The sequence below is a fragment of the Thunnus albacares genome, chromosome 18 (genome assembly GCF_914725855.1).
Source record: "Thunnus albacares chromosome 18, fThuAlb1.1, whole genome shotgun sequence".
Classification (NCBI taxonomy): Eukaryota; Metazoa; Chordata; class Actinopteri; order Scombriformes; family Scombridae; genus Thunnus; species Thunnus albacares.
The window spans coordinates 7,590,496-7,598,269 of record NC_058123.1 but is presented as its reverse complement, the minus strand read 5'-3'; positions in this window follow the sequence as shown (position 1 = coordinate 7,598,269).

Sequence of the window (7,774 nt, the reverse complement as noted above, 5' to 3'; positions counted from 1 at the left end):
GACAAAAAAAAAAAAAAAAGTTGCCTGTGAACACAATCTATGCAGCAATTACGTTTCTTACAAAACAAATTAGCAGTATAAAAATAATGTAATTGCAGGTAAACCACAGGTGTAGTAAATAATATTTAATAAGGGCTGAAATCCATTTAGCTTTACTTATTCCAGGCCCCCGCCATTGTGCAAGCTGGCTCACTGACGTGATTTGCTGACACAGATGGAACAGAGCCATCGTTAATGGTATTAATTACACCTGTATTTTCCTGCTATGACAAGCCAAACTGTTGGCTGTGAAAAAGGCCCATTGAGTTAGATGGCCTCGTTGGCTGTAAATTGCCTCCCAACACACCTATAGCACTCAACTAATATTAAAAAGCAATGTCGGTGAGACAAATTATGTTTTGACTCACTAGTGCATAACAAGAATTGGAATTGCCTTTCTTCGCTAGTGCAATAAAAATGTTCAGTACAATGTGTTTGGTGCTGAGATACTCAACTAGGAACACATTAAAATAGAGACAATCACGCTGTAATTCAGAGTGCAGGAGGAACAAAGTGAGTCAGAACATCATTATGCGTAAAAGTGTAATCGATATATACACTTAATAACATTAGCATACTAATTAAAGTGAGTGTACATGCAATACAGTTTCCCAGAAATTACACATTACAGTAAATTACGTTATATGCTATACACAGATCTACGTGATTCATGTTGTATTTTACATTCACAGAAAATCTCAAAATTGCACATATTAGGAACAGAAACAATAAATCTATGAATGAATAGCAAAAATTCAATATGATAGGGGACAAATACAAAGATTATGTACATGCACACAACACATTAGTTAACAGACGAGATAATAAGACAAAAAGAAATTATGTATGTATGACGATCATTCCTCCTGTTCATACTGACCATTAGAAGATCTTTTCCAAAGGCAAAAATGTATTTAAAGTTTATCTAAAGGTAATATGAGGCTTCAGCTGTCTGAGTTAGTCAAATAAAGTTTATATCTTCTAAGTTACATCATAACAAAAAGAGGGGATTTGGCACATAGACTTTAACTTTGAAAGTTTTAACTAATTTAGACGACTGAAGCTTAATATTAGCTTCAAATAGACTTTTAAATATGTTTTTGCACAGAAAGAGGACTGTGGACTTGTACCTTATCACTTACATTGAAAGTGCATTATGCATCTCAATGGCCAGTATGAACAGGAGAAATCATTACAGCAAGAAAAACATGTCAATGCTCATTTGGACAACTGACTGTTGTTTTAAGACGGACTTGAAAAATTGCAAACCTGTCATTTAAGCATAAGTGAGGACATCTTAAAGCAAATCTAAAATATAATAATATATATAATATAATATACAATACACTACAAATAGCAATCAGAGGTAGAAGTCATGTTTTTGCTACTTTGTTGGACATTAACAGCATAAAACAGCAGCATACAATACATAAAGTATAAAGCATAGCTAAACATGACAGCATTTTGGCATTTAACATATACATACTGCATTTAATTTACTGGCCAGTAGCTGAAGCCATTGGTCACAGTTAGTGTGCAATTATTATCATAAAAATATAGACTTAATGCTTAACTGTGAATCTGCATTTTGCATCTTTCATTTTTTTCATCTTCAGTCAATCTGTGTGTTAAATTTTCAAGCAGAAGTGAATTTCTCTTGTTTGGATTGTCTGATCTTATTCCTCAAAGTAAGACGCTGGATGTAACTAAGGAGATTTTCATGAGCGTCTCCTTTGTTTCTCGCTATGGGAACACCACTCTCCGTGTTTTCATGGCTCCTTTTTCGGAGTCTTTGTCTCTTGTAATAGGGGTAAAAATTATACTGCACTCTTTTCATTGCTCCATCAAAATAATAGAAATGATCGTATTCATCGTCATTGTTGTCTCTGATAGATTTATGTCCCTTCTCCTGCACTCCTGTATCCTGAAATGCATTTGTAGGTTCCTTTGTGGAAATCGTCCTTCCTGAAAATCTCTCCTTGCAGTGTTTCAGCCCATCTTCGGTGCGATGTATTAAACCTCTGCAGAGGGGCGCAGTGTCATCTGTCATCTGTGGAGGAGAACTTTTCATCAGCACTGTTGACAAATGTGGCCAAAAAAATCACTGAAACATGACTCACTTCATCTTAGAGAACAGCACATTGATCAAAATACATTTTTAGATTTAGTAAATGAGAATTACAACAAAATAATTCATTTTAATAATAATAATAATACTTTTAATGGTGGATAAGTTCTTCTACTTTTCCTTACAAATTCATCAATCAATCAGATTTATCTCTGTAATTTACAAACCACCTATCTTGTAATTGCATACAGCATTTCTTATTCATCTCTGCATTCTCTTACATATATTTTTCTGTGTATTAAAGGACCAGTACGTAGGATTTACTGCCATCTAGTGGTGAAGTTGCAGATTGCAACCAACTAGATACCCTCCCCTCACTCCCCTTCCAAGCATGTAGGAGAACTGTGAAAAATGTGAAAGGCCCTCTCTAGAGCCAGTGTTTGGTTTGTCTGTTCTGGGCTACTGTAGAAACATGGCGGCCTCTGAGGAAGAGGACCCTCTGTAGATATAAAGGGCTCATTCTAAGGTGACAAAAAGACACTGATTCTTATTTTCAGGTTATTATACACTAATTAAAACACACTTGTGAATATTATATTCCATTTCTGCTGAGTCCGTTCCACCAGATGCCACTAAATTAAACACACTGCACCTTTAAACTATAATTTCCTCTGAAACTCTGTGTATTTTTTTTTACCAGTAACAATATACAGCACAGTATCTATCTTATTTTGACACAGATTTTCATAGAAGTCTGAAACTTCACTTACTTTTTGAAGATTATCTGTCACTTGGTTAGGGATTGTTTCTCTTCTATTGTCTCTTGGATCATCTTGGTCTTCTTTTCTTTTAGTTCCTGGCCTGTTTGTTGTAGCTGGGGATACGTATGCTCCTTCTTCATCCTTTATGCCTTCGTGAAGTTTGGTTAGATCTTCTAGGATGTCTTCTCTCATCCTGAGGCCTGAGAATGACTTTGCAGTCGTAGCTTGTATATTCCCTGGTTTATATTTTATGAATCTGGGCTCGTAGACAGTCTCAGGTTCTGGATTCATTGTAGTTGTTTGAGTCTCCTCTGTATTTGGCAGCAGCCTGTCTGCTTTCTGTGTGCCGTTTATTTTGAAGACTTCCATAATTGGTGTTGTCTGTTTTATCTCTGTGTTTACTGCAGTTGTCTCTGCTTTTGTATCTTCTATCATTTTGTGCGCAGGTGGTGAAGGTAAGACTGAATCTTCAGACGGCATATTTTCCTCTTGTTCGGTATAATTTATGCCCACATTTTCATGAGTTACACCATCAGTTTGTGGATGTTCTATTGTCCTTGTGGTTTCTTTTATATTTTCTTTTGTATATGCAGACGCTGTAGTCGCAGTAGTAGTTGTAGTGATTTCTGATGCTGGGCTTGTGTGTATTTCTTTTGGATCAGTTGTGAAGATTTTTAATGGAAATGCGTGTTTTGAATTACCTGGTTGAATCATAAAACCTTCTTTTATAACTTTAATTGTGTGGAGCTCGTTTATGGGTGTATTTATAGTTTTCCAGCCAGTGTCAGCATTCAAAATAAGTTTTATTTCACATGATGGTTTTGTTTGTGTCTCTGTCTCTGTGTCTGGAAGCAATGACATTATTAAGACCTCTTCTCCCACCTCAGTAAACAGTTGTTTGTGACCAGCATCATTATTTTGTGTTTTATGTGTAGAGTCTGCTCGTAGGATATATTCAATAGTATTTGTATGCAATCGTCCGGTTTCACTTTGTCCCTCTGGCTGCTTGAGCTCTGCTTGTTTTGTGATTATCTTTTCATTGAATCTTTCTTTGTTATGATCCTGAGCAGCCCTTATCTTATACCGCAGTCCATTTATGGATTCTTTCTTGTCTCTGGGTACCAACAAGAGCTGCCTCGTAAGATAAAATCCATCATCATTCACACTGGTAGATGCAGCTTTTAAAGAAAGTTGCTTCTGAACATTTTTCTGCAACATGGACTCTTCATCCGAGGTCAAATGTTCATTTTTCTTCTTAATATTGGCTCTATTTCCGTGTCTCTCTAACTGTGATGTATCTGAAGCCTTCACTGAAGAGCTGCCAGAGTGCAGAGTAGCAGCTGGGAGAATGTCATGTTGTTTGACTAAAGCTGTTGCAGGATGTCGTCTATGATAGTCCATGTGAACTTTAATGTCCATCGCTCGCTTTTTGCTCTCTTGTAGTCTCATTTGTGGTTTTGCAAACAGTTTTTTAGATATTTCCCTGATGGTCATTGCTGCTTTTGTTTGACCCTCTTTAAGACAGCGGGGAATAATTACAGTTGTAGCAACACTGCAACTCTTCGTCAGCATTTTCTGCAGTTGAACAATGGTGGCAGGTGCCCAGCTCTGAGATTTCCCCAGTAAGAAAGCATGAAATTTGTGGCCCGAGGCAGTTGTGTGATGATGCACTAACCGTGAAGGCCTAGAATCAGGGAGATCTTTTATTATATCCGTGGTTATATGACTGGCTTCAGCACCAGCCTTAGTTAGTGTGGCTCCATTAATAACATGCATCGCTGCTATAGTAACAGCGGGTTTCACTAGAAATGCTGCGACACTTTTTCCATTTCTGTGAAAAGACAAAACAACCTGAAGAGACAGAAATGGAAAATAAAATCAGTTTCAAAACAACAAAAACACAAATGTATGAGTCATTACATAAAAACAACCATTTCAAGTTCATTAGTCATCATACATGGGACAACTTACACTACTACTTAATGTAACATCAGGTCAAAATTTGACTTTATTAGATATTTAATTAATGACCAAGTACCTATTAAGTGCTTATTAACAAATGCTAGCATGCTAACACCTTAAACTAAGAAGACATTACTTGTTGAGCATCACCATTGCAGCATTTCTTAGCATGAGCATGTCTGCTTGCTGACATTAGCATTTAGCTTAAAGCCTCACAGAGCCACTATGGCTGTAGACTCTTGATTTCTAAAACACAAAATGACATTTTAAACATTTTAATGGCTTCTTTTTAATGCTTCAGTGTGTCTCTCTCTATGTTCAGCATATTTTAATGGCATGTGGTCCTCTCAGCACGCTAATACACACCCTGCGGACCGTGCATTCATTGTTATCTGTGTAAAATTTGACTTTGCCCATTAGCCTACTTTGGTTTAATACCCAAATGCTACACCCATTTTGAACTTTTAATGGCGTCTTTCTAGTGCTTTAGTGTGTTGCTCTCCATGTTCAGCATGTTCTCTTCACTAAAAATGGCATGTGGCCCTTCTCAGCACTCTAACACACACTCTGTCGACCACGTAGAACATTCACTGTCATCAGGGTAAGAAGAGAGGAGATGAGTTTCTCAAAGGGATTAATTCATATTTCCACAACCATTGCACTTATTCTTTCAGTAACTCAAATGAGCACGGAAAGCTAAAGTTTCTCTTATTGAATCACTACTGCAATAGGAAACTGCTCTGCTCCCCCTATAAATATTCTAAACAGGTACAAACACATGCTGCTTGTCAGATATTCTTATTATCAGCAGTGTGAAATTAGTAGGGAAATACACCTGGTTGTTATTATTTATGCAATGATCACCTTCATGCTTTTAGGTAGTCTAATTTGGAAGATGCTTACAGATTACCTTGCAAAATGTGACGGTACCATCTGGTATGCTGAAAATTCATGCATACAGCAGGGAGCAGCAGCACAGAGAATATATAATAAGGTAAAAGTACATTTTTTTATGGAATATAGTGGCAATAGTTATTATTATTCATTACATCAAGAGAGAACAATTGAGCGTACCAGTAGTGGAATATGACTCCTGTGTCCATGGTCCTCATGGACTGTGTATTCCCAGCAAAAGGGGGAGGTCTTCTGTTTGTGCTGCACAGCAACATACACACAACTTCTGTGGATACACATGCTGGGGTGCTCAGTGTGGGTCTCGAGTATCCCCAGTCCTTTGGGAGTCCGTTGTCCATTGAGAAACAGTTTTCTGCACAAACTCCAACTAAAGTAATCCATGACCCAGTCCCCATCTCCGAGGGGACACAGATCAGAGACAAGCAGGGACACTAGCAGCAGCCACGACCTCATTGCGCTGAGAAAGAGTGCTGGAAGGCAGCATAAACCCAACAATAACGCTCTTATCTTAACCGCATTTTTTTCATCTCACTTTACATATGCAAACCATATACAAATTAAAGGCTCTGCTCTGTCTAACAAGGCAGTGTAATAACAAAGAGGAGACTTTCTATCACTCTCACGGTGTTAAACCTAATAGGAAAGTGTGATCACGTTCCTCATAATAATAAGTTATGTGGTTTATCCACTTAAAATTCAACTGGTTATTTTTTGTATACTGGTCACGAGAGCAAACGTAATATTCTTTCACACCATATCAAATTTCAGAGTATATATTAAAGCCGTCTGCTGGTATTCCCATTTTCTTCTTATTTCTTATCTTATAGAGCACCAACTGTGTACTATATATGTGTGCCCTGGTTTTAAAGATTTACACCTTCAGGAGGAACCAATGGGCTTGTGACAGAGAGCCACATACAAAGTAGGAAAGTCAGAAAGTATTGAGAGACAAACTAACACAGTGTTGGTTTTGGTCTTGTCATTGGATTGGTTTGCAATAAGAAAATCATAGAATAACATCACCAAACTGCAAGACAGGACACATTACTGTAAATAAAACCAATTACCCTTATTCTTAAAAAAAAGTGCAGTAACTTTTGATATGGTTAAGGACTGTGTTAAGTCATATTATGAATGTCTCTTCACAGCATGCAACATGGAAACATAACATGAATTGAAATTAGATGTGGCTTGCAATAAAGGAGTTTAAACTGGGTATAAAAGACACCACTTTGTTTCTTCTGTTCTCTCTTTCAAAGCAGGTGCATAAAGTATATCACCCTGTGCTAGCTGCGCACAAATTTTTGCATATTATCTGACCTTTTTCATTAGACACACATTGCTAAAGCCAGGAAGGCAGCCACAGTTCATTACTGTCACCTCGCCTTCGTTGTATCAGCAGGTAAGAATTCATTCTTTGTCTTTGAACCAGACTAGACATCAAGAAAATACTTTAACGGTAACCAAACCTGATCCGTATTACAGTAAATGCTAATTAGTGCATGTTTCTTGTATAAAAAGAAATAATTGCTATATGTGTTGGTAGCTCTCAAGCCTTAATTTGCTGGAATGTATGCTGTTCTTTCAATGGCTAAAACTGGAAAACAACCAGTTTTAATCATTAAAAATGGTAGGGCAGGATTGTACCCGATGTATTTTCACTTCCATTCATATACAGTATAACATATGAACACTGAAACAGGTTTTGTTTGCTGTAATCATTCCTCCTGTTCATACTGACCATTAGAGGATCCACTCCATAGTGACAGGGTGTATTTAAAAGTTTATGTGAAGATAATATGAGGCTTCAGCCGTCTCAGTGAGTCAAATAAAGTTTATATCTTCCCAAGTTTCAGTCTTTTTAGTAAAAAAAATCCTCATTTGCTTCCTGACAGTGTTTCTCTGTTCAGCTGCAGTGGAAGATAGTAACAGAAAGAGATAATTTGGCACTAAAAAGACCGAGGTATTACAATACCTCAGTCTGATCTGACTCATTTGGAGGGCTGAAGCCTCTAATTGGCTTCAAATA